General features: G+C 48.3%; 1 pseudogene across 1 annotated transcript in view; it reads right to left on the bottom strand.

Moving 5' to 3' along the window:
* LOC144772287 (uncharacterized) overlaps window positions 1-21,528 on the bottom strand; it is an 87,935-nt pseudogene extending 66,407 nt beyond the window's left edge. Inside the window, exon 1 of the transcript XR_013599706.1 lies at window positions 21,226-21,528. The product of XR_013599706.1 is annotated as an uncharacterized LOC144772287 (transcript). The remainder of the gene's footprint in view (window positions 1-21,225) is intronic.
* Window positions 21,529-26,938: the final 5,410 nt, after the last annotated feature.

Raw genomic sequence — 26,938 nt, 5'->3', positions numbered from 1 at the left:
TTGGAGTGGAACCTAGTTTATTCCAATTGATAAACACAAGACAAAAACATATGACAGACATAACATAAATAGGAATAAAAAGAGAAAGAAATCGTAATTAGAAATCGCGTTCATTGTCATCTGTAGACACACACACTTGCTTGGGGTGTTACCATCGTGACTGCTTATCCATCTATAGAGTACGAGTGAGATTATAGTGAACTCGTGCTCATAAAAGGTAACAACGAACTTCCGGAGACACAGGGACACATGTACCTCATATCGTGCTAGCAATAAAACACGGACGAAACAAAGGGTGAGAAACAGCCCATAGATATAGGTCATACGAGTGGTATAGTACCGACTATCTAGTTCGTGGTGCATACTAGGGCTGTTGAGAAATTCTCATACTCCGACTGAATCGATTTGTAAAGCATTCCCAAACACTCGAAACACGCTCTTACATTAGGCGCTACAATTCTGAGCGCCATGGGTCACGGGGAGGGGAGGGTGGATAGCGAAATGGCACACCCTATAAAAACAAAGAGGAAAAGGAAAGCTGGTCATGAAAGCGTTAAGGCTAAAAGTGGTGTACTTATCTTGCTTCCATAGTACTCCCGCCTCCTTGGCTAGGCACCCGTTATTGCACCTGCATACCCCTACGCCGGACCCCGAAGACTGAGGAGGCCCGTAGATGAGGTCTATAAATAGTAAAAGGAAATGAAAATGTGCCGCCGTACGTGTCGACTGGCACTTCCTGGTTTCTATGGTAGCAAGTTCTGATTGGTTCTAACGGCGTTTACGTGGTTGCCGTTAGACCAATAGATAGAAAGCATTCAAGAAACTAAGGAAGAAGTTATCATAGTAACTGTTACACGGGCTCACGTTGAGCCCAAGAGATAGGAAACTCTACCGGAACCAGTGTCGATCATGTGGTGGCTGCTGAACCAATAGGTGGCAACCAAATAGAGAGCTGAAGAGAAAGTTGTTATGGACGTTGTTATGGCAACTATTTCGCAGGCTCGTATAGAGCCCGAGTAATAAGGAACTCTGTCAGTACTCAAAAAATTGTTGGATGGAAAAAGAAACCGGGTAAGGCACAGAGTGACAGTATTCTTACCCCTCGTGTACCCAGAGGGGAAGAAAACGCCTTAGTAAGAACAGAGAATGGCATATTTAAATACAGTCACACTTTCATAATGAAACAAGGAGAGCGAAATCCTTTTGAAATGTTCAATAATCAACAAATTTTTTATTTTATGGCAACACTCGCAAAGGCTATTCACCTAAAAGGGCACTGGGTCACTTTTGTATCTCAGGATGTTAACAATGGGAAAACTGAGAATGAGTTCACATTCCAGATGAAGGACTACGACAACATCAGAGACATCATAGGCGCAACCAATAAAGAAACCAGTAATGTTGTTAACTATGATGACCTCAGCTTTACGCAAGATAGGGCAACGTCTTCCACTGTGCCTAGGCGAGTCCCCCTTCTGTTTCAGAAATTCTACAACCCATCCAGCATATTATGAACAAGGGTTCTGCATATAGTGGATACAGCCCCCCCATCCCAATCACCCCCAGCGCTTTACCTTCCATAGTCCGTAATCGCTCCTGTAATCTGTAGGTATGTTGCCTAGAGTACTTTTCCCAACTGTATATATTTATACATCTGTAGTCTAGTTAATTCTTAATCTGTTTGTAACCAAGGCAACGTTCTCATTTTATCGCCTTCAATCAAATCTTTCAGTTTATTGATCCAGATATTGTCCCAGGATAGTCACGTTTTAGTACGCCTCCTACCGAAAGTGGTGTCTGTTGTTCTTTTGCGCTTCTGCTCCAAACAGCAGGTCGCCCCTTCCCACACGACCTAGTGTTGCTTGCGTGACTGGGAGTAGATTCGACCTAACAAACAAATAGTGCAGAAATTAACAAGTTATTTGCCTTCTCCGTTAGCTCTCCCGCGCCGCCGTTGTCCGCCAGTTCCAATTCCCCTCCATACTGTGTGACGTCACTGGAGCCATAAAGCACGCCGTGGCATGCTGACATCAGTTCTCATTCTTTTTTTGTTGCCCCTTTCAGACTAACAGAAGATACTAACTTACTAAGATAGGCGTGATTCGCAAAAGTATCAATTGAATATTGATGCTACATGTATTATTCATAATGTAATTAGAAACTATGTATAAAAGATGCTTTTGTAAACAGCTGTAAGTAGGAATGAGAAGGCGTCTTGGTAGCTATGGGGAGGAGGGTGGATTGGGGAGTAAAAGAATTACTAAAGGTAGGTAACTTGTTCTTCTGATGGATACATCTACCTGCAGATTCCACACCTTTTGAATAGAATTTCTAAGCAGTGACACACTTGGAGGTGTGAGCAAGGCTGACTAAACCAAACAGTCCCGTAGAACTGAGCGAGTTAAGTAACTATCCCTTCTTACTTCTGAATCCAAGCAGTAGTGTTTTGAAAGCTTGTGAAGGGAGAACAAAGATGCTGCTTTACATATATCTGCTGGAGGAACACCTCAAACTAGGGCAGACTAGGTGATGTAGCTCTAGCAGAAAGAGCATGAACACCTTTAGGTGGCTCCCTTTGAGCCATGGAGAAGCAGATTTTGATACACAGGATGATCCACCTTGAGAGTGTTGGTTTGTGAATCACTTTTCCTTTCACTTTCCCTATGTATCCTATGAAAAGTTGATCATTGAGTCTGAATTCTTTGGTTCTATCAATAAAGAAGCCGACTGCACGTTTCGGGTTAAGTCCCCGCAGTCTTCCTTCATCCTTCATAGAAGGAGGAGGAGGATAGAAGATGGGAAGTGTAATGGATCGACATAAGTGGAATGGAGTAACCACTTTAGGGAGGAAGGCAGTTCTGGTCCGTAATACCAGTTTGTCTGGAAAGAAGGTAGTAGAGAGTGGTTTTACAGTCAGCACTTGTAGTTCCATGACATGCCCTGCTGATGTGATGGCATACAAAAATAACTGTTTTGAAGGATAACAACCTTAAGGGACAACTGTGAAGGGGTTCAATTGGAGAAAACATTAAGAAAGTAAGAAGGGGGGGGGGGGAGGAGCCACGCTAGCAACCAAGATGGCCGCGTAGGCTCCCGGCTCCGCCGACCTCCGACTCCCGCCGGAATATCCTGTCATTTATCCTGTTCTTGCGCCCAGCCACCGTGTGTATGAACCTGCCGTGAGATTAATGGTGCTATCCCGATATTTCTACCTGTTGGCTGCCGAAGATATGCAGAGTGGAAGTTTGCAACCTAGATCTGCCCAGAAGCCAGGGTCTCGAGTACTGGCCCATCCGGGTTTCAGTTCAACAACATCGCTGTGGTAGTGTGATTGGTTCCGGTATACCGGAGTGGGGAATTTTTTTTCTTCGATTTCTCGGATTGAGGTGGATGACGCTTGGCAGCCTTGGTGAAAGTCGGAGGAGGGGTGACAGCCCAATGGTGGCAACTGTGGGCGGGGGTCCTTCCCGGTGACCCTGTAAAGGTCCCGCTGGTGTTCGCTGGGTCGGGGTCTCCGCCTGCGGTGGCGGACCTAGGGTATCATCAGACCAACTGATAAGTCTCCCTCTGCAGTCGACCGTTCCCGACTCGCCCGTCCCCCTCTGAGAGATCGACTCGATGGGGGAAGCAATCATGACTATCACCGATCAAAGAGTAGTGGAACGGACCGGAAGTGACCCGTCGCTACGGACTGTGTTGGCAGCCATTGAGTCAATTCATGTGTACTTTGAAGGCCGCATTCAGACGATGGTGGCGCGCTTGTCTGAGATGGTACGAATTGGACCGGACCGTACTCCACTAAAAGAAACGGTGACGACCGAGACACCCAAGAAGGCCACTCTGATGGAGGAAGTAGACCCCGTACTGTGTGAGGTATCGGAACCTTTGACCAGTGTTTCGGACGATGAGAACAAACTTGATGCCACCAATGGATTGTTAAGCCTACGATCGTTGCCCCACTCCAGAGACTTTTGATGAGAACTGTTATCGGAATGAAACTGCGTCACTCCCCTATACATCGCAGCCGCTAAGATGGCGGAAGACTCAATGCTGGGAGTTCATACCGGGGAAGGGAGTCTCTGGACCTGACGGTGTTCACAGCACTTTCGTTCTTCTGCTTTGTCCTGCATTGAGTTCTATTACAGTTTCTTTGTACTCGGACTGTTCTGTGGCAGAGGTGGCTTTCCGGAGGGGACTCATGTGTCTGATTGGAAGGGGCAAGGATGAGTTTGAAAGACTGGGTTTGACTTACGTATGATGGACACGCGATTTGTTAAACTTATGCTTTAGGAAGGCTGGGCGGTGATTGAAGTTTCCCCTGTAGAGACATATATTTGTTGTCCGATAGATTTCTTGACTTCAATCTGGGGATTCATGGTTCTTGAGGGGTGCGGGGGGACCGGGAGCCCGTACGAATATGCCCTTCTCCACTTCTCTTCTCTACTTCGGTAGAGTTCTTCTTTTAGAACTTAGTTAGTTGGGGCGACAGGCACGCTGCTACTGGGGGTTAGGCGATGGCCGTTTGCAGGGGTGCAGGGTGGGGGGATGGGTTTATTGTTTTCATTTTGTTATCGCCCATATAATTTTTCTTTTTTCAATTTTTTCTTAGTCTTTCCTTTACTCGTGATATTGTCGAAATATCCGGACTCTAATCCTTAACTTCTAGTGTCAGGTTGCCATGATTCTCCTGTTGTTTTGATTTATGGGTGAGAGGGTTTTGAGGATCCGCTTCTAAACTGTTTAGCGATTATACTGATGTCAATTCTAATTTTGTGCTTAATAGTACGGACCTCTCGAAGAATTCTTTATTGCTCTACCTCTATCCTGTTTTTGTACCAATTCACCCAGTTATCATTGGATGTGTATATGGCACCGGATATGTCTGTTTATTTTTTTGCTTTAAAACAATAAAAATAATTATTAAAAAAAAGAAAGTAAGAAGGGAGGTGGAGCTTAGCTAGACTGCAAGAAGGGCCCTCTCTAGAGAGGCTGTCAGCCGAACTTACAATCCAGCAGGCAACCGACATACAGGGGGCTGGCCACCAACCCGGAAAGCCATCATACAGACTGCAACCCGCCAGGCCATGCTGGCGAACTTTGGCTACCTCTGGAGCCCGCGGCACCGAGCAGTGTGTGGTGTCCTACTGACATCAGGGTGAGGCCTACCCCACTCTGTGAGACCGTGCGCTTTGGTCGGTCCCAGAGTGGACTGCCGCGCTCCCCATGAAGGGTGAAGCCAGGAGACAGGTTGTGGCTGCTGCTTGCTATTTCCTCTGGGCTGTGTTCCCCTGAAGAACACGCTTTAGTATGCGAACGGGCTGTAGCAAGGGCCCGTGGCTACCCTGCTCATTGCGCGGCCCAGAATGCACTCGCAAACCTGCACGTTTGGGGCGGGAAGAGACTCCTCATTGTGCCCCGTGCACATTGCGGCCCCCACTACTACATTGGCGGCTGCCGGCTGATGCCTGGGCTGCCCGGGCTGGTACCAGGCTGCATCAGTTGTTGGTGAGAATGGGGCTAGCTCCAGCATTTGTGGTGCATACCTCAAGCCTGGGCCTGAGACTGGCGGCACCTGGGCTACCCACAGGTGGTAAGAGGGGCAGTGCGGGCCGCTGCCGGCACCACCGGTGCAGCGCTGCATGCTTTGCAGCAGGGCCTTCTGTGGCGGCCTCGCGTGACATACTGGCTGCGGGCACCTGGCCTTGGGGCATCCCACCAGGACCTCGCTATCCCCATTTGCAGGGACAAAAAGATACATTCTTCTGCAGCACTCTCTCAATTTTTCCCCCCAAACTAATATTTTGTTGTAGTTTGACTAATTTCTTGGGCCCGTCAAGTGGTATCTACAAACCCTGGGTACCTTTAGAATCCTTAGGATGTTAGAAGTAAAAGACACAAATTTGGTGTGAATACCTATTGTGGACAAAAAGGTACGGGGTCTAAGCACTAACTACCCCAAATAGCCAAAAATCGAAACCAAGGAGCTGCTGTTGGAGGGAGGAAAACCACACAGACAAGAGTTCGACCTCAAAATACAGACAAACGACACCGACGGGAGCCGGCACCTAACCTGGAAATGCTGTGGTCCCACCATGGTTCTTGGGAGGACCTTGATTGACCAGGTGCGTGACAGCGGTAGTTCAGGGAAGGTACAGGTCATGAAGAGTGCGGGCATAGAGGCTGACACAGAGACCATGAGTGACACAATGGGGATGAGCGGGCGGGGGAACCATGACAATGGTGCATAGAATACTGCTTACAGGGTGAGCCCTAAAATCTTCTGGGTTTATAATTGTGAGGCGGGTTCAGGCAAAGAGAGTGTGAAGGGATGAGAGCACAGCAGAAGAAGAATAAAACAGACAGGGGAAATAAAGAAAAAGAAATGCAACTGTACATAGAAAGTAGAACATAGCTGGATACGATAGAGCTGGGAAGAACAGCCGTAGATGAGAATTTGAGAGGAACTGGTTATCCAAACATGTTGAGATTTTTTTATTTTATCTGGTTAAAAAGAAACTCACGTTTTCCTTTAATCAGAGGAAACTGGAGGTCGAGCCATTCAGTCTCTGGAGCTAAGGAGGAGTCTGCAAGGCCTGAGCCCAAGAACAATAGGAGAAATGGTTCTGTGAGCCTTTGGTAGACTTTTTGAAGAATGTGAGCTTATATGATAAATGGAGATCAAAAAAACATTTAGATTCCCAGGGAGGCTTGTAGGTGGCCTCTGTTTCAGAACTAAACCAAACCCATATGCCACACCCTCTGTTTGCCCCCAAGAGCCTCTGTTCCATGTACAGTCTGCGTGTTTTTAAAGTGTGATTGAATATGTTTAAGGGTGTCTTTGTTTGTGTGTGTGTACATCTCTCTGTATTTGCAGTTGGCACAGTATGCCCAGCAAAAGGACCCTTGCTCACTTTGCCACTGGATTCATGTTAGCCTGGCTGATGAAGGGTGTTACCCCAAAACCGGTCCCATGATGATTGTTTCCGGTCCAGGAAACACCTGGCTTGGGCTGAACGGTTCCCATGAGGAACAGAGACAAGACTGATTTGAATATGGCTGAGTCTGAAATGGGGTGGTGAAATGAGCTAAAGAACAATGATAGATTCAACCTAAATCTAATAGTGACTGGGGGTGAGTGTCTGAAAGGTTTCAGCGCTCAGTCCATCATCTCCGTGTGTTTGCTATGTCTTTGCACCTGGCCTAGTCTGTCTGGCTCTGTATTTATCTCAGACCCCTGAGGGTTAAAACAAGAGCAGTCTAGGCTTTGGTCTGGAGGGCAGTATTGGTGTTTGATATTTTTGATGTAGGGGTGTTTGTGCCTGTTGTTGCTTGCACAGCACGCCTCCAGCAGTTTGTTTGCCTCCGCCGTCTCCAGTCCCCGATGCTGGTTACATTTTAGTTGCACCTAGCACAATATTTGATCTATGGAGTCTGAGGAAACTAGGCAAACCTAACATCTTGGTTGGAGTGAAATGCAAAATGGTCAGCTATAAGTGTTTTGTGTATTATTTTCTTTCTCTCTGCAGTAGAAAAGCATGTGACCACCTACACATACAGGCGATAGGCCACAGACAAGGCAGTACAGAAAAAGCAGCTTTACTCCTACATGTCACTGTAGCCCTGAGTCATATCGCAGACCAGTGGTAGCTGGTGAAATTTGAAAATAGCAGGATAGAAAAAAAATCAAGGTGAAATGCAGTAAGGAAAAAAAATATAACCCCAAAAAGAAGGTTTGACTGGGAGATTTCTGCCACAAAAAGTACTATTGTGAGACCATATATCTACACCCAGTCAGTATAAGAAATAAGTAAGCACTACATGCACAATTTAGCTCATCGATAACAACAATTTCACAATGAGCTGCATTAATTTCATTAGAACATTAAACCAGTCGCACCTTCACTGGGGGGAGGGGGGGCTGTTTAATTACACTACTTTAGAACAACTGCATTATATCAATCTAGTCACTGATAGTGTGACTGGCATCAGTTAGTGTAAAAAATGCTCCTTGGTGTGTTTTCCTAAGACGCCTGAAGCATTTACTGGAAGTTTCTGATGGCCACGAAGGCTGCATCACAACAAAAAGGGGGCAGTCTGCCATCTGTTAAACATTGAAGAGGGACTGCTGCAAGACAAATGTTTCTCACCGCCCGCATGGCATAGGGTCTGACTGCCTCATTCCAAAGCCCCTAGAGACTGAATCTCATCAGCCTTAGTGGGGTCACTGCTGCAGCACCTCTCTCTTGACAATCAAGAAAGTAAACAAGCATTTGCAATGCAATAGGTCTCGCATTATGAAAGTTTGAGCTATTGGTCTTGTAAATGACAATTTTTTTATTTATGTGTTGGTTTTGAAAATAGCTAAATGAATAGCTTTGTCATTTACAATGCCAATAGTTATAACTTTCGCAAATGTGGCACCTATAGCATTTGTAATGCAACATGTTTTGTATTTACGTGACTTAGATGTATTGATATTACAAATAACAACGGCTTTTAATTTTTTTTAATAATTAATACTTAAATAATAGTGATTGTAATTTATAATGGCAATAGCTTAAACTTTTGTAAATAACTTTTGTGAAGATTATGTTCAGTGTATTTTATTGTGATGAAAATCCAAGAAGAGAAGTGAAATAATAACATCTTTTTGTGACATTTGTAATAAAGCTTTAAACATTGAGAGAACATAATTGAACCAGTTGTTGTTGAATGGTTGCACAGATTGATGCTGTGATGGCGCCGAGTGATGCTGTGGTGGCAACGAGAGATGCTGTGGTGGCGCCGAGTGATGCTGTGGTGGCGCCGAGTGATGCTGTGGTGGCGCCGAGTGATGCTGTGGTGGCGCCGAGTGATGCTGTGGTGGCGCCGAGTGATGCTGTGGTGGCGCCGAGTGGTGCTGAGTGGTGCTGTGGTGGTGGTGAGTGGTGCTGTGGTGGTGCTGAGTGATAATTTGGTGTTGCTGAGTGATAATGTGGTGGTGGTGAGTGGTGCTGTGGTGGTGCTGAGTGATGCTGTGGTGATGCTGAGTGATGCTGTGGTGGTGCTGAGTGATGCTGGGGTAGCGCTGAGTGATGATGTGGTGATGCAAAGGGCAGAAAGGCACAAAAACGAGTCTAACAGAGGGCAGAAGGGCAGAAATACAAGGGAAACACGAGTCTAACAGAGGGCAGAAAGGCACAACAAGGTGATAGGGAAAGTTGCACGAAGGGCGCTGGTGGTGGAAGCAGTGGATAGAGCACATGGACAAGTGTGAGAGAGGAATCAGGGTGAATGAAGCAGGTGGGTGACAGAATAACAGAGAGTGCAGGGGGAAAGACTTACAGAAGAACAAGCATTTTTTGTGTAGTTTTGTAGCCTTTGCGGTGTGCCGAGCTTTAACTTTATATGTTGAAAGCTAGAGCGCGGGGTGCCATCAATGCTATAAAAATGTATACATTTAAAGTAAAGGCAGGCGCCCGTCATGTTGAAATTTCACTAATGCTATACCTATTGCATTGCAAATACTTGTTTAATTTTGATTACTGATCTGTGTTGGATCAGTGACTAAAAATACAACATTTGCAATGCAATAGGTGTCACATTTGTGAAAGTTAAAGCTCTTGGTTTTAAAAATGATAAAAAGCCAATGCGGTATGTGCTGTGGGTAGTCTCTGCAGCAGGACGTATGTCAGGATTTAAAAGCGCAGGCAGTGGCCAATTGGAGGAGCAGGCCTTGAGGACAGCATGCATCTTAAAGGGGCAGTGAGCTGCTGACAATAGACGCATGGATACCATAGTGAAAGTAGCCCGGCAAGGTGCGCTGTTGAAAAAAACATACAAATGTTTTAAAAGTAGATTCAGTTGAGCCGCCCAGCACAAAAGTAAGGCGCGCAGCTGGCATGTTAAATCTGAAGTACGTTGTGTCACATTGTAAATAAAAACACAATATTTAAAGTTAAAGTGCGACGTCCCGGTGAGTGCTTTTTGGTCAATATAAAGCAGCCACACAAGAGTTGCTGCTACCATAGTTTAAGTTAAAGTGAGATGTTTCGGCATGCCCTTTTTGTAAATATAACAATGTTTAATAATGTGCAATGTCCATAGCAGCTGTAGCCAAGGAGGGGGAGCGGGCGTGTGCGGTGAGCGCTTTTTTTGTAAATATGAAGCGACCAATAAAGCACAACGTCCAAGCAGCTGTACCCAACGAGAAGGAGCAAGCTTAAAGCAAAAATAAAAATGGAGAAAGTGAAATGCAAGCAAAGAGAAAAAAAAACGAATACGAGCAAAGAAAGGAAGGATGCAGGAAAGGGGGGCTTAAAAACAACCTGTAGCGACAGAGAAGAGAGGAGACGAGTTTGGCAGCAAACAGGGCGGAGGACACATGCTGGCAAATGGTGACCTGCAGAGCGCGTGAATGGGAAGAGCGGCCGTGGGAGGTGAAGTAGGAGAGTGCGATGTGCAGGCTGGGGGGTGGGGGGGGAGGGGCGGGGAGCAGAGCCTTTGAAGAAGTAGGAGACTGCGATATGCAGGCGGGGGGACGGGGAGCGGAGCCTTTGAAGTGTGTGAGGCACTGACAGACAAATGGTGGTTTGTGACGTAGCTGGTTTGTGCACGCGCACGAAGCACATGAACTGTGGCAAATCTGCCGTTGGTTTCAGAGCTTATTTGGCCCTCAATACTCTTGTCTATTTATCACTTGCGTGATAAAATAGTCGAGACCTAAAAAAATCAGAGAGGGACAGTGGAAAAGATAGCCGCATCAGCGACAATGACTAAAAGATCGAGACACGCCAACCAATCGAGAAGCGCTTAGAGACCCCTGGGTGATAAGGCGCTATAGAAATCTAATATACAATACAATACAATACAATACAATACAACCCAACGCGACCTGGAATCTGAGTCGGGCCCACAGAGCATCTATTCTACATTCATAGAGACGTAACTAGCGCCCTTACTCTTTTTTTCTTTCCGTATATGATATGTACCATGCATTGATGCCTGCCTTACCGGCAGCTGGGAGTTCCTTCCTGTTACGTTAACTTTGTCCAGCCACCCAGCTTCCACCCGATGGGAAGTGCCGAGCCCTTAGTGATTTCCCCTCAAGGATGATTCCTCTATTATGTCTTTCAGTTGGCCACAGGTGGCCGGATTTTGGTTGTGTGGGGTCCATCCAGGTTGGGTGGCTGTAGAGGGTGTGGATTGGGGAACTCTGGGACTAGTTATTTGGCACTCAGTTATTCAGCCCCAACACGACACTCCGAGGAACCCTTGTCTACAGACCCCCCGGCCCTCAGACAACCTTCGCCACCACCATCACCGACTTCATCGCACCCCACACCATCGCCTCACTGAACTACATACTCATGGGAGACCTGAACTTCCACCTCGACAACCCCAGTGACCTCAACTCCACCATCCTTTGTGACCTCGCCAATATCGGACTTAAGTAACTCGTCACAACACCTGCCCACAGAGCAGGGGACACACTCGACCCCATCTTCCCTGCAGGAAACCGAGTTCACTTCAGCCACACAACGCAATCATCATGGACCGACCACCACTGCATCCACTTTGCCGTCGACCCAATCTAGCCCCACACTCACCACAAAGGAATTGGAGCAAGGTTACAGACGAGCAACTCATCTACACCCTCACCCGAGACAACCACACAGGTGCATTTGACGCTAAAGCAAGAGCCAAAGGACTCCACACCTGGATCTCCAACTGTGCAGACGAGCTCGCCCGCTACGCAACCACGACAAACAGCGACCCAGGAAAGCCGCCTGGTTCACCACCGCCCTCCAAGAAGCCAGACGCACCTGCAGATGCCTGGAAAACAACTGGAAAAACACCAAGACAATCGAAAACTACAACACCTACAAGGATGCCTTGACTGACTACCACAACCAAATCAGATCCACCAAGAAGAACTTCATCCACAACAAAATCATCGCCAACTCCACCAACTCCAAAGATCTCTTCAGTGTCATCCAGGAATTCACCAACCCAAGCAGAGAAGCCACAGACATCACCCCATCCCAAGAGCTCTGCAATAATCTTGGAACCTACTTCAACCTCAAGATCAAAAACTCCTATGACAACTTCATCGACCACCCACCAGACGCCACAGCCAAACCCCCGCCCCCCAGACACCAGCCAGCCCACACTCACCAACTGGACACCGGTCACGGCCGAAGACACCACCTCGACCATGAAAGGCATCCACTCGGGAGGCCCCATCGGCCCCTGCCTTTCTTACATCTACCACAGAGCCGCGGCCACCATCGCACCCGAACTACAACACACCATGAACACCACCTTCAACACAGGCATCTTCCCTGATGACTGGAAGCACGCAGAAGTCAGGCCCCTGCTACAGAAGCCCTCAACTGACCCCACCAACTTCAAGAACTACCGGCCCATCTAGCTCCTCCCCTTCGCAGCCAAAGTTGCAGAGAAAACATTCAACAAGGAACTGACGCGATTCATCGAAGAGAACGCCATCCTTGACCTGTTCCAATCTGGATTCTGAAGCAACCACAGCACCGAGACCACCCTACTCGCTGCCACAGACGACATCCGTACCCTCCTGGACCAAGGTCACTCTGCAGCCCTTATCCTACTCAACCTATCAGCGGCCTTCAACACCGTCTCCCACCGCACACTTATCGCCAGACTACTCGACGCCGGCATTCAAGGAACATCGCTGGACTGGATCTGATCATTCCTCTCCTGAAGAAGAAGCCAAAGGATCAGACTACCACCCTACCTCTCTGATCCCACGAAAATCACCTGCGGAGTCCCACATGGGTCATCACTGAGCCCGACCATCTTCAACAGCTACATGGCCCCCCTCAAAAGCCATTGTCCGACAACAGGGCCTCAACATTGTATCCTACGCAGACGACATCCAGCTCATTCTCTGCCTCACCAAAGACCCCATCGCCGCCAAACAGAAAGGAATGCAGGACGTCACAGTTTGGATGGCCAACAGCTGCCTAACACTCAATGCTGAGAAGACAGAAGTCCTCATCAGCATGGGACAACACCTGGTGGCCGACGGACCTCGGAAGCCCACCTACCCCATCAGACCACACCAAAATCCTCGGCATCACGCTCGACTCATCACTCAGCATGAACCGACAGGTCAACACACTCCGCAAGACCTTCAAATGGATCCCCTTCCTGAGTCAAGGCAGACAGCCACCCACACACTCGTCACCAGCAGACTGGACTATGAATGCACTCTACTCCGGCATCAACAAGTCCCTACTCCACAAACTGCTGACAATACAGAACACTGCTGCTAGACTCGTCCTCGGCATCCCCCAGAACGAACACATCAGCCAACACCTACGAAGACTCCACTGGCTCCCCATGGAGAAAAGAATCACCTTCAAGATCCTCACTCACGCCTACAAATGCCTACACAACACTGGACCTAAATACCTCAATGACAGAATCAACTTCCACGTACCCAAAAGAAATCTCCGATCTTCCAACCTCTCATTGGCCGAAGCCCCGTGCATCCACAGAGCCAGAGCAGGCGGAAGATCCTTCTCTCACATTGCAGCCAAGACCTGGAACAAGCTACCGGCAGACATCAAATGCGCCCCCTCCCTGAACACCTGCAGGAAGACCCTCCAGACCTGGCTCTTCAGCTAGACAGATCTGTGTACCCCCCTCCCCCCCCCCCCCCCCCCCACCGCCCTCAGTGCCTGGAAACCCTCATGGGTGAGTAGCACGCTTACAATTCCCCTAATTGATTGATTGATTGCTTCATATGTTGTTTTGCTATCCCCTCCATGCCTCCCTACCCCCGCTGGCCGCCTCCTATCGTAAGGCTTTGGCGATGAGCTTCTCATTGAGAGAGAGACAGCTGCTGCTTGCATGAGTGTACAGGAGGAGAAAATGACCGGACTAAAAGTAATACTCTGGAATTTCTGATGCTTTAATGACAGACAGAAAGCGAGGCTGGTAGCCGCTTACTTTCACCACCATGAAGCGGACGTCTGCTTTTTGCAGGAACTATACTGGACAGGGAACACTTGCGTGCGCCTGCAGGCAGGCTGACTTGGGTAGAAACATGTTCCATGCTATTCTAATTATGCAAGGAGGTGGCCATTCTCATCAGAAAAGGACTATTGTGGCGCACGCACAAAGCCTTATGCAACCCACAGGGACGATACGTGATGCTAGAGGGCACGCTGGGGGGACACCCAATCAGGCTGATCTCGCTATATGGGCCCAATGTAGACGACCCGGACTTCTTCTGAGAGGTCTGGAGATCAGCAGATACCCTAGGCCCAGGAGTGATTCTGTGGGGGGAGGGGGTGTGGGGGACTTCAATAAAGTCTTAGAACCCAACAGGGACAGATAGGGCAGTGCCCAACGCCCCACCCAAGGGCATTAGCACAACAGCATTCTATTATAGCAGACCACAGACTGATAGATATATGGCACAGTCGAAACGCAAACATGGAGGAGGGTACATGTGTATCATCAGCAGGTCCCTCTTGGTCCAGAATCGACTTCTGACTGACCTCAAGAGACGTACTCGCCTGGGTTTCGACAGTCACCCATCTAGCTAGAAGCCTTTCTAACCACTCCCCTGTACTTGTTGAACTGACTCTGCCGGACTACCCATGCAAAGCGTTTCGCTGCGGACTCCCGTGAGGCGCACTACTGGATCAGGTGAACTGAGATGCAATCAGGTCAGCTATAGTTAATTAATTCGCGTTAAACGAGGGTACAGGTGATTCCCCCACTATGCTTGAGGAGGCATTTAAGTCTGAGATTTGGGGGGGAATGCATTGCAAAGCAGGCGTGGGTCCTGCGTTCACTGCGGGGAGACCTGTAGTGCCTAGAAGAGGAGATACAGGGTCTGGTAAGCAAATTCTTTGCCACCAACAAGTTCAAAACCCTATGTGATATTAGGGGTAAGATTGTTGAGTTTGAAAAAGCTGCCATACAGAAGACACACTACCTCGGAAAGGAAGCATGTGCTAGAAAATACGGAGAGGGGGACAGAGAGAACAAGACACTAGCCAGCTTATTAAAGAAACCGTGGGCTCGCGACTACATCAGCAAATTACACACTTCAGACAACGAGACGGGATTGGTCAGACCACTGTCCGGGGGAAATGATATCCTTTTACTCCTCACTTTATGAAGCGAGGCAAAATGTTACCCACCCGGATTTGGTCGACTTTTTTTCTATCCAGCTGCTGTGGCTCGAGAACCGCACCGCAGCTATCTGGATGAGCCGTTCTCCAAGGAAGAGGTGCTCAGGGTCAACCGCGCCTTACCAGGGGATAGGGCTCCCAGACTGGATGACCTCCTTTCACAAATAATTTGCACCACTGCTTGTGCCACATGTAATAAACATGTATGAAGAATTGCTGGAGAGGGGAGAGCTCCCCCGTCACTTAGTGAAGCACTTATCATTACAATTCTAAAACCGGATAAAAATCCATGATCAATTTGGACAATAAAATCCTCGCAAAACCCATTACTGCGAGACGACTTCCACTGCTTCCCCCTTACCAGTGCGTCTTTGTTACCGGAAGGGCTACATCTCACAATCTACGCACCTTTGTTGCAACAATTCAAGAAATTGACCCTCACTCCAAGCGACTGTGATATATCGGGATGCCACTTACATTTGATTCCTTAGAATGGCCATATTTATTCGCACTCCTTTCCCGATTGGGCGATAGCTCCAAATTCATCAAATTGGTCGTTCTCCTATACTCTTCCCCTATGATGGGGCTTTGGATTAACAGGACGATACCCTCCCTCCCTATCCATGTATCTCGGGGCACGAGGCAAGGATGCCTGTTGTCTCGCCTTCTTTTTGCCATAGCCATGTAACTCCTGGCGGCCAGACTAAGGCACCTTCAGGCACACCGAGGCCTGGCATTCGCTCCTTGGGTAATACTGGTTTCTTTGCATGTGGATGACGTGACCCTGTACGTCAAACACCGGCCACAAACTTAGACCCCCTGATCAGGGAGATCGCAAGATTAGGCGGCCTCTTGGGAATAAACATTAACTGGGGGGAAATCGGTTATCTCCCCACTGACGTCAGTCACAGATCGGTTTCAATCGAAGTATCCACTCTGCTGGGCGGAGGGCCCAGTGAAATACCTGGGATTTTGGCTAAGCCGTAATATTGAGGAACTTTGGCAATATAACTACGGGCGACTCATGGACAGGCTGGAAAGTTGAATGGGATGAGGGGCTGGTCTGCTGCTGTCCCTGGCAGGATGACAGGCCATAGCAAAATGGTTGTTGTCTCCAAGTTCCTCTATGTTTATTAACCTCCTGCTCCCCCTTATCACTAGTTTCAGACGTAGACTGCGATCAAACTTGATATCACTTGCCTGAGCCGGAAAACAGCCAAGGGTTTCTTTAAAAACCCTGACCCTCCCCTTTGAACAGGGAGGTTTGGTTGCCCCAGCCATGGAGCTTTAATACTATTCTGCCCAAGCTCAGTTCAGATTTAATTGGATATTCCCAACACAATTCATGGTGCATACAGCGCAGAACACAACCAATCAGCTCTGACGCCACTGAACACGGTCCTTTAAAGGCCCACAGACTAGACTGTGATCTAGGGTAGATACAGTGGGCTGTGAAGTATGGGCCTGGCAGGGATTGCGACGTAGGGCACTGCTGGAGATGTTATATGCCCCCTCTGTGCCACTGCCTCGGCACACGGCATTGCCATTCTCTGGGGATACGGGCGCCTGTAGGAGACTTAGGAAGCTTCATCTTCACACTACTGGAGATGCGTTCCCGGAGGGAACATTCATCCAGCCAGACAGAGTGATGACAGGGTGAGGCATGGCGTTGCTTGACAGAATGCCCTCATATCAGCTCAGCGCGGCACTGCTTGCTGGCTTTGCTGCTTTCCCGATGGCGCCGCCCACATTCCAGGTACTAGAAGACTTCCTAACTAACCCATCACCTGGCAAACTGATTACCCGACTAGACCCAGGCATGTAGTGCACAGCGCCGATAAGCATCCCTGGGGCGCGGCAGGTGTGGAGGACACTGCTGGGATTCCCTATAGCAGAGGACCAGTGGGCAAACTGCTGCGGGCAGGCTCAGGAGCTGTGCCCTAACTATAGGCTACGGTTGATTCACTTTAAGTTTTTACATAGATTATACAGGACTCCTGAATGGTTATATAAAGTTGGTTTGAGTGGGGATGTGAGATGTCTGAGATGCCCTGCACAGGAGGCGTCCTTTTTGCATTTGGCCTGCTCCTGCCCAGATGTTACATGTTACTGGGAAATCATTTTTGATGCGTTAGATAAGATGCTGAAGTGTCAGATAGAACGATCCCCCTTGATAGCGTTGCTCGGCTATGTGAGAAATGAACCCGCGACAAGAAGAAAACTACTGTCCATGCTTTTGCTGCTGGCTAAACGTCGGATAGCGGTGTGCTGGGGCTGCCCCCAGAAACCGCGAGCCGCAGATTGGCTCACGGATGTGGCGTACTTTCATGGGCAGCTGCCTGATTACTGGGAACTTATGCCAGCACAGGCTCGCCGCAGGGACATCTGGGAACCATTGTTGAGGGACCTTAGTACCAACCCAAAAGATCAATATGATCCTCTCCCCTCAGATCGAGAGATAGACACATAGTGGCCAAAATACACGAGACTGCCGTAGACAACACATATCCGTGTTAGAAGAGATGTATAACTGGAACTCGATAGAGTGTATCTCCTTTTCTATCTGTGGTTCCAGCCAGTACACAGATTATGAAAACACAGCGTCGACGCGTTTCGGTGGTAGCCAGTTCATTTGAACCATCTTTTTCAAGACCACAACATTTGACTTTCCTGGCCTTCTATGGTGCTCAATATTTGGTCCTAAACCTGTGTTATAAAACATATAAATATCCATATCACTACTAAATATATATATATAGTACCAACCCAAAAGATCAAGAGGATCCTCTGCCCTTAGATCGAGAGTTTGACACATAGTGGCCAAAAACCACGGAAGTGCAGAGCAATGATTGAGAAAGAAGTCATACCGGTACATACCGTGAGGAGGCCGGTATCCCCTTCCCCCTCTCCCCTCTTATAATCCCTTTCTTTCCTTCTTGGCTCCCGCGTTTTCATTACTTGGGGCTGTGGCTATGGCAACGCAACGGTGATCTTGAAATTAGAGAGAGGGACCCCTTTAACCAAAGGAATAGGGTTCAAATAACAGAAAAAGTGAAGACTTCCTTTGGTGTTGTCCTACTTCTTGCTTTCTGACTCTAGCAATCCTGATACTCTCACACTCATACTTACACAGGAAGGAGTCTGGGCATTGACCCAAGGCTTAAACAACAAAAGTGTACAAAATATATGTGTCTGATTTATTTTAGTATATTAAAAACATTTCATAATGAAACATGAATTAAAATCATTGACAAAACATATTTTGTATATAATTCTAAAAACAATATTTCAAATTGGCATTCCATACACAGATGAAAGGACCTCCAAGACACACAACACTACCAAAAAGAGTACAAAACAAGACAGTGCACTTTGTCATAGACTATACATATCCGTGTTAGAAGAGATGTTTAGCTGGAACTCGATAGAGTGTATGGACTCCGGAATCTGGGGATCCCGGTTTGATCCCCGGCACCGGCGGCAGATTAGCCCAGCACCATGTGACTCTGGGCAATAGCTTGCTTAATCTTCCCGACGGCCCCCAGCGCCTAGAGACCCTTACGGGTGAGTGTGCGCTTTACAAATGTGGATTTATTATGTCCTTTTCTATCTGTGGTTCCAGCCAGTACACAGATTATGAAAACACAGCGTCGACGCGTTTCGGTGGTAGTCAGTTCATTTGAAGCATCTTTTTCAAGACCACAACATGTGACTTTCCCGGCCTTCTATGGTGCCCAAGATTTGGTCCTAAACCTGTGTTATAAAACATACTAGCAGCCCGTTCTGACATTGTCCGGGGATGAAATAGAATGTCTGCAATGCTTTTATTTTGCAAAGCAATTTATTTTTAAAACTTACTCTGAATCGCCCCATCACCGGGCTCAGGCCCCGCGTTTTTTTTAAAACTTACTCTGAATCGCCCCATCACCGGGCTCAGGCCCTGCGTTCTTTAAAAAACTTACTCTGAATCGCCCCCATCACCCGGCTCAGGCCCCGCGTTTAAAAAAAAACTTACTCTGAATCGCCCCATCACCCTGCTCAGCCCCCGCAGAAGAATGCGTCCACTGTGAAGCCGTGTCCTAAATGCAATATGGGAACGTTTGTGTCTGCTGCAGAATCGAACGTGTTTGTGCGCTCCACCTGACGCTCCGCTCCAGCCGACGGCAATTAGACGCCCCACATCGCGTCAACGTGCAACGCCCACAACAATGGTAAACGCAACGCCCACTTGTATTGGGACGACACCCACTCGTATTGGGACGGCTCGGCTCCATCCGACGGAAATTACACGCCCCACATCGCGTCAACGTGCAACGCCCACAACAATGGTAAATGCAACGCCCCCTCGTAGTCCCAGCATGCCGCACCCATCGCTCTATGCACCCGCCCATGGCTTTCCAGCAGAACGCCCACGCCCACAAGGGACTACTTTTGCCCTAACGTTCTTTCCCCCTTATAATGTATATGGTGGCCAGCTGTATAGCCTATGTCCATCTGCTGCAACTGTCCTTTCCAATGCTGTATTGGGTGTTGTGATTGGTGCTGTGGTTCCTGAGATTACCCGCCTCAGAGGTTTGGGCTCTCTCTTTATTATATTAGTCTCCATATCACTACTAAATATATACTACTGTCTTAACAGCTTACATAGAGTATTTTATGATCTTTCCTAAATACAAACACATTAAATTATATATATCAGACTGTATATGTTTCTTGAACTTTGGGCCTAAACAAAAACAACAACCTAAGACTCCTTACCAACAACAACAAAAACACACAACCTAAGACTCCTTACCAACAACAACAAACACAAACAACCTAAGACTCCTTACCAACAACATGCCTGCATCCATCACCCCTGTTCACATCCACCAGTTCTCATCATCCCATTGTTATTTTCATTGGACTCGAGCATCCTATTCTCGGATGTTTTTCGGATGGACTGGGGACCACAGACACCTCATCCGTGTAATTAAATGGGTGGAAACCTCCTTTTGTTTGGTGGTCGTTTTAATAAAACTAGGAGCCCCCGGCATATGCCCCGTGGTGGCCACACAAACTGAAAGAGAGGGATTCACCCTTTAACATCCTCCAGATATGTAAGTTGAACAGAATTTAATTCCATATTCCAGGCCAAGCTGTCCTTGTACCCCTGGGTGGGTACAGAGTATACACCCCCTCCCCCCCCCCCATCAGTATCTACATAGGAGGGGGGAGGGGAGTGGGGGGGACAAGCCTCCTAGTCTCTTTGCTTCCTGTATTTCATCCTCACCTTGGGTAATCTTTATCCTCCAACCCCTGGTGGTGTTTCTCAACTCTCCTCTGTCCAGGGCCCTAAAGGCGGGGTCCGCCCCTCTCGCCCGTTTAACCCTGTCCAGCCCGGAATCCACAGGGCAGAGCAACATTTAAAGAGACTAAACTGAGGAGTTTATTCCTCATCTCAGCCCCTCCACTGAGGCCACTTGAGGAATAACACCGACCCTCAGACGGAAGAAGTCTGGCTTCAAAGAGAACAAACTTCAGTCCATAAAGTCGATCGTCCTTGGCTTCAATTTTAAAGTCTGTGGTTCGATTATTAGAGATCAAACCTATAATCAATGAAGCCTGTGAGAAATGTGGGGGTATAAGGGAGAGAAAACAAAAAACTATTATAATAAATATATATTATATTAATAATAATATATATTATATATTATTATAATAAAGCGGCCATCTCCCAGGTTAACAGAGCCTCTAGTTTGTAAAAGCCCTGGCCGTAGTTTTATATTTGAAGTGTATTCGATCTGAATGTCTGTTTCCACTCGAGTATGTATAGCGGAAGCATCCTGTGTCATGACTCAGCCCCCGGGGCCGCCCCCGCTCGCTCTTTATATATAAATAAAGAAGCCCGTTCTCCCGAGTGAGGGCAGATGCGCGGTTAAAGTAGTTTTAAAAGTACAGGGAGCGGAAATCCCGGCTCCGGGAGGCAGCGCACCCCGTGATCCTCGTTCAAAACTCATATGTTCCATTGTAGCGCCTCGAGGCGATGGAGTCTGCCCCTGGCCTCTCAACATACCTGCACTTCTTCCATCCGCCGTGCTCTCGCTCTGAGGCCTGATGGACGCGGGTTCCTCCCACGGGAGTTTCTTTCTAGCGCCTCAAAACGAATGAGCGGCCTCAGTGAGCCCAGGCAGGTCACGGTCCTCGCGCCTCGCGTGTTAATGCAGCTTCCCTCTTCCTGATATACACATTAGGACTACAATATCCATCCGCCCCTGCGTCGAGGTCTGAACGTGTGGAATCAACGCGCCTAGTGAACACAGCGCTACATGAGCGTGTGGAATCAATGCGCCTAGTGAACACAGCGCTACATGTACGTGTGGAATCAATGCGCCTAGTGAACACAGCGCTACATGTACGTGTGGAATCAATGCGCCTAGTGAACACAGCGCTACATGTACGTGTGGAATCAATGCGCCTAGTGCACACAGCGCTACATGTGCGTGTGGAATCAATGTGCCTAGTGAACACAGCGCTACATGTGCTCCGAAAGGTCCACAGTATCTGATGATAGCGGTAACAGGCATTGATATGTCGCTCAAGCATGTCATTTAGGGAATAGAAATTGCAAAGTAAAAACGATTTTTAAAAAACTATGGGCCATATGTATCAAGCAAATTCGCATTCGCAAAGGCCGAAATTTGCAGAATTTCGACCTTTGCGAATGCGAATTTGCTAAATGGAATGTATTAAGCAAAATCTGGTGCAAAATAAGGAATCGCAAAATTTGCGATTCCTTATTTTGCAATTGCATTTAAGGAATTGCAAATTTGGCCATTCCTTAAATGCAATGTATGTGGCAAAAAAAATTAGTAAAATGCCCTTAAGGAATCGCAAATTACCACCAACAGTTGCGAATTCCATGAAAAATGCACATTTTTGCATTTTTCAAAGTGCCATGTGACGCACATACATGCCCTTAGGGCATGTATGTGCGCCACATGTGCACCCATGCATATTTCAGGGGTGCAACAGGGTGTCCTTTCGACACCCCTGCACCCTTGAAATTATTCTCAATTTGCGATTCGCAAATTGCGAATCGCAAATTGAGAATAACTTCCCATTCATTCCTATGGGCCTCCTGGCCCATAGAAATGAATGGGAAAGCATTCCTTAATTGCGATTCGCAATTTGCTAATTGCAAATAAGGAATTTTAAGAAATCGCAAAAAAAATGCGATTTTGTACATACATACCCATTTGCGATTCTCAAATAGCGATTTCTTAAAAATCGCTATTTGAGAATCGCAAATGGGTAGCTTGATACATATGGCCCTATATATGTATCATTCCAAATTGCAATCACAAACGCCGAAATTCGCAGTTTGCGATCACAATTTGGCTAAGTGGTATGTATGAAAACAAAACTGCTTCGCAAAATAAGGAATCGCAAAATTTGCGATTCCTTATTTTGCGATTGCATTTAAGGAATCGAAACATTGCTATTTCTTAAATGCAATGTAAGAAGCACAGAAAACGTGCAATTTGGCCTTTTTCTTTGAAAAGTGTCATGTGGCACACATACATGCGATCAGACTCAACCAACGTGAGGTACGACTCATGAATTAGGGCAACAGGCACACCACGTCTTTAAAGATACATCCAGATTTCTTGGCGTTTGGTCGCAGAGCCCAAGCTACGTATGTTTGATGTCATCACTTTTTAGATATTGACAGGGCCAGATGTAGGTAGCCAAATACCGATCGGTAACGGCCAAAATTCGGTAATTTCGGCCGTTACCGACCGTTATTTGGAAAATGAGATGTAGGTGGCCATTTTCCTGATTCGGTAATTTACCGAATCGGTATTTTAAGAAATCAGCAAATTACCGATTTCTTAAAATACCGAATCAGTAAATTACCGAATTTGCTATGTAGGGAGCACTCAAAAATGTGCTTTTCCCCTTTTAGGATTCGTTATTTACCACCAACTACAAGTTGGTGGTAAATAATGAAAACCTTGGAAAAAGCATTTTTTTTTCTTTTCCAACATTGCCATGTTCCAGACATACATGCCTTTAGGGCATGTATGTCTGCAACATGTGCACCCATACACAATTGAGGGGTGCAACAGGGTGTCAAAGTGACACCCTGCCACCCTTCAATGTTTCCTCCTTTTACCGAATCGGTAAATACTGATTCGGTAATTGCCATTCATTCCTATGGCCCTCCAGGCCCATAGGAATGAATGGCAATTACTGAATCGGTATTTACCGATTCGGTAATTACCGAAACTTACCGATTCGGTAATTTTTTCAGTAAAATTACCTACATCCCATTTGCCTATTCTTAAATACAGAATTGGTATGATTCGGTATTTAAGAATCGGTAATCTGGGATTACCTACATCTGGCACTGAGTCTGTTGCCACAGCGCTAGCTATGTGGTAATCTGGCCCAGGACTCCACCCTCAGTGAGGACTGCTGGCAGTAGGATGTAATGTTCTTTTGTTTTTCTTAAAAAACTGATTCCCATATATTTTCCCCTTTTGTGAAAAATTATATTTGAGTCGAGTACTTGAAACCAATGTAGCATAGTAAGTCATTACTGCTAGATCACGGAGGCATAAACGTGGGTACTTGTTTTAGGTTTTATGTCGGGCTTAGCATTGCAGCGCGCATGTGCTGTTTGCTCTGGAAGGCTTCTTGTAATCGATACAATTTTTAAATTGTTTTTATAAATAAAGTGCATGACAGACAGATAGACAGTAATTACATACAGTACTTGCAAGTTACATTTTACACCGCACCTGGGACAAAGGCCGGAAAAGCCTATATATATTAAACAGTTACTTCTCTGTCTCTACTTCTCCGCATTTCCAATTCCACCACAGGCGATACATATATCTTCCCCCTATAGAAATTCCACTTCGACCATTTCCTATCCCATTTCTTCGGGCACCTCCTAGCTATAAATACTTCTTTGTCCGCTAGCATACATCTATCTAATTCTTTCAGCCATACTGCCGCTGCCGGCGGCCCCACTCCCGGCGGCGCCACTCCGCCCCCCCCCCCCTTTCGCTATCTCCCGCTTGACTAGCGTAAAGCCTAGCATTGCCAATTGCCGTTCTGTCTCAGTCAGGTCTGTATCTTCCCATACATTAAGCAAGCCCAAGCGGGGCGTCAGGCTCAGCGTCTTCCCCAATGCAGATTGCACATGTGTTGAGGCCCTGTCCCATAGTTTCCGCACAAATGGGCATTACCTCCTCGTTAGTCTTCCCCACCACAGGACTAACAAAGTGAACAAAGTGAGCTTCAGCTCCACACCAGAACTCTCCAAAGCAAAAAGTCAGCCTCCCATGCCTCCCCTCCCTTCCCAATATGGCCGACCCATTACACCCTGACCTCTATCAGAGGCCGGCCCAACCCATCAGCCTGTTTTTTTAGTTCTACGCAGCAGATTCTCCAGAGCGTCTGTTCAGGTAAGTTGGGCTGAGGCCCTGCTACAGCAGGTCCCTGTACCCTGGGGGGGGGGGGGCGGCCCTGCTCCAGCGGGCTCACTTTCTGGTTCCCCTGCCCTCTGGCCCTCGCACTGACCCTATGGGTTCACGGCTCTGCTCTAGCGGGCTCTTAGTGCTTGCAGGCTCTTGGGAGTTCTGCCCTGCCCCTCCATTTTCTGCTTTCTGCCCTGCTTTAGCGGGCTTTGTTATTTGGGCCCTGCGGTCACCGAGTGGGACGGCTGGTGGGCTCTGGTGGGGGTTGCTTTCTTCTCCTGTGAGGCTGCGGGCTTCCTTTTATGGCCCGCTGCTGCTCTGGGTGGGCGTTTGTTGTCTCTCAGGCCTTGTGGATCTGGCCTCTGACTCTTCCCTACATTTCAAGTTTTCCTGTCCCTTGGCATCTCTGCCTGCGGCGGCTTATTGCCCCCTCCTGTGGCGAGACACACGCTTATAGCCTAGGCATCTCCTGGGGAGTTTTGCCTTGCATGCTGGCAGCGCGGCGCCTCCATTCTCTCAGCCGTGCCCCCTTGTCCCTGTCTCTGCATTCAAATGTCGGGCGCGTGTGCTCCTTCCCTGTTGTGGGGGTGGGTCTGCATCGAGCAGCCGTTTCCGTGGCCGCGCCCCCATGTGCACCCGGGCCTTTGTACGGCCTGTGCTGTCAGCCCCTTGGGGCTGGCTTCCGAGCTCTCCCCCAGCAGCTCAGCTCGTTCAACGCTTTTCGCTGACTCACCTTCGGCCGGGGCAGGGGCAGTCCTCGGCGCTGCCTGGGCATTCCGCTAGGCGGGTTATGGCTTGCTGCCTCCGGCTTCGGTCTGTCCTGCGGCCCTTCCGTTGTCTTTCAGGAGTTTGGCGGGGGTCGACTACGCGGCCGGGTGCAGCTTCTTCCCACGTTTCTTTCCCGACCTCTGTCGTACGGGACCAGGCTGTTTTGCTCTTGTGAGCCTCCATGTTTCGGATCCTTGCCTCGGACCGGGTGTGGGGCTGGGCGCCTCCGGTTTCACTTCGGAGGTTCATAGGTGTCTGCGATTGACTGGAGACGGCCATTGCCTGGGCGATGTATCGGCATTTGGTATGGACTGTTATTCTCTTATGTGCTATTTCGGTGTTTCGTTAGTTAATGCTTGCACACTGTACTGTACATGATGACACTGATGTGGTTTCTGTTGGTGACATTATTTGTACTTTTCACCGCCCGGGGTCTGTGTGTGTGTGTTTATTTACATTTCCTCCCCGGTTGCGGGTCCCGGTTTTCCTCCCGGTTTCCCCCCCATGTTTTCACGGGTTGATTGGGTGGGGCGCGTCCTTTGGGCTCGATCGGTCTCCCTTGTTCTGTCCGGCTCTCCTGCTCTCCCCGTGCTCACGGGCTCCTTGCGGGTTTGTGTTGTGGTGCGGCTGTTCTTGGTTGGGGCCTCTGTTCAGGTTCCTTTCCACAGGTTCAGATCTCGTCGGGACCGCGTGGTCCTGTGGGTGTGCACCTCTTTCTGTGCCGGCATGCCCTTCGGGGTGTGGGTGCTCCTGGTTTTCCCTGTTAAGCGGGGGCTGCTTGTCGCGTTTTGGGTCCTTTCTTGTATGTTTTTTTCTGCGATTGCCGTGGGGGTGCTGTGGAGTAGTCATCCGCTCTTCAATTGGGGACGTAGTGTGGTGCTACGGCCAGCGCGACTGGCGCTGGAACCCGGGGGCTCACGGTTCGATCCCCAATGAGGGCGGATCAGCCCAACTCCATGTGACTCTGGGCAATTGCTCGCTTACTCTTCCCGAGAGCCCCCTGCGCCTTGCCACCTTCGGATTTTTGTTTTCGACCTGTAGTTTTCCCATCACTGGGCTTATGGTCACTCTTACGGCTTGCGCTTGCCCGGTGGGGTGTGTGTTCCTGGCCTGGTGTGTTGCGGACATTGTCCTGCGGTTCCTCCGTCCTGTATGCTGTGGCACCGGGGGGGTGGGGGTGGGGGGGAGTGGCTCAGTGGGGGAGCGTTTGACTGCTAATCATTAGGTCCCCCTCCGTAGTTTCGTTCTTGGACCCTTATTTCTTTCCGTTGAGTACCCTCTCTAGGTTTGGGGTTTCCCGAAGGCTACGGTTTATCTTCTGGGCCGTGCCTCTGTCTGCCCCTGCCCGTCCTTCCCTGGGCTGCTTCTGTGGTCTCCGGGTGGGATTTTTCTTCTGCTGCTGCTCTTGAGGTCTGGCCTTTTCTTTTCCAGCCCGTGGCGGTTGCATCCCCTTTTGCCTGTCTCGATTGGTGGCCTTGCGTTACCCCCCCGGTCACATTTTCCTCGCATCCTAGGGGTTGGGGTCTCTGC

Source organism: Lissotriton helveticus, chromosome 8 (genome assembly GCF_964261635.1).
Source record: "Lissotriton helveticus chromosome 8, aLisHel1.1, whole genome shotgun sequence".
Lineage (NCBI taxonomy): Eukaryota > Metazoa > Chordata > Amphibia > Caudata > Salamandridae > Lissotriton > Lissotriton helveticus.
The sequence above is the reverse complement of the archived record's forward strand: the minus strand, read 5'-3'. Positions and strand labels throughout refer to the sequence as shown.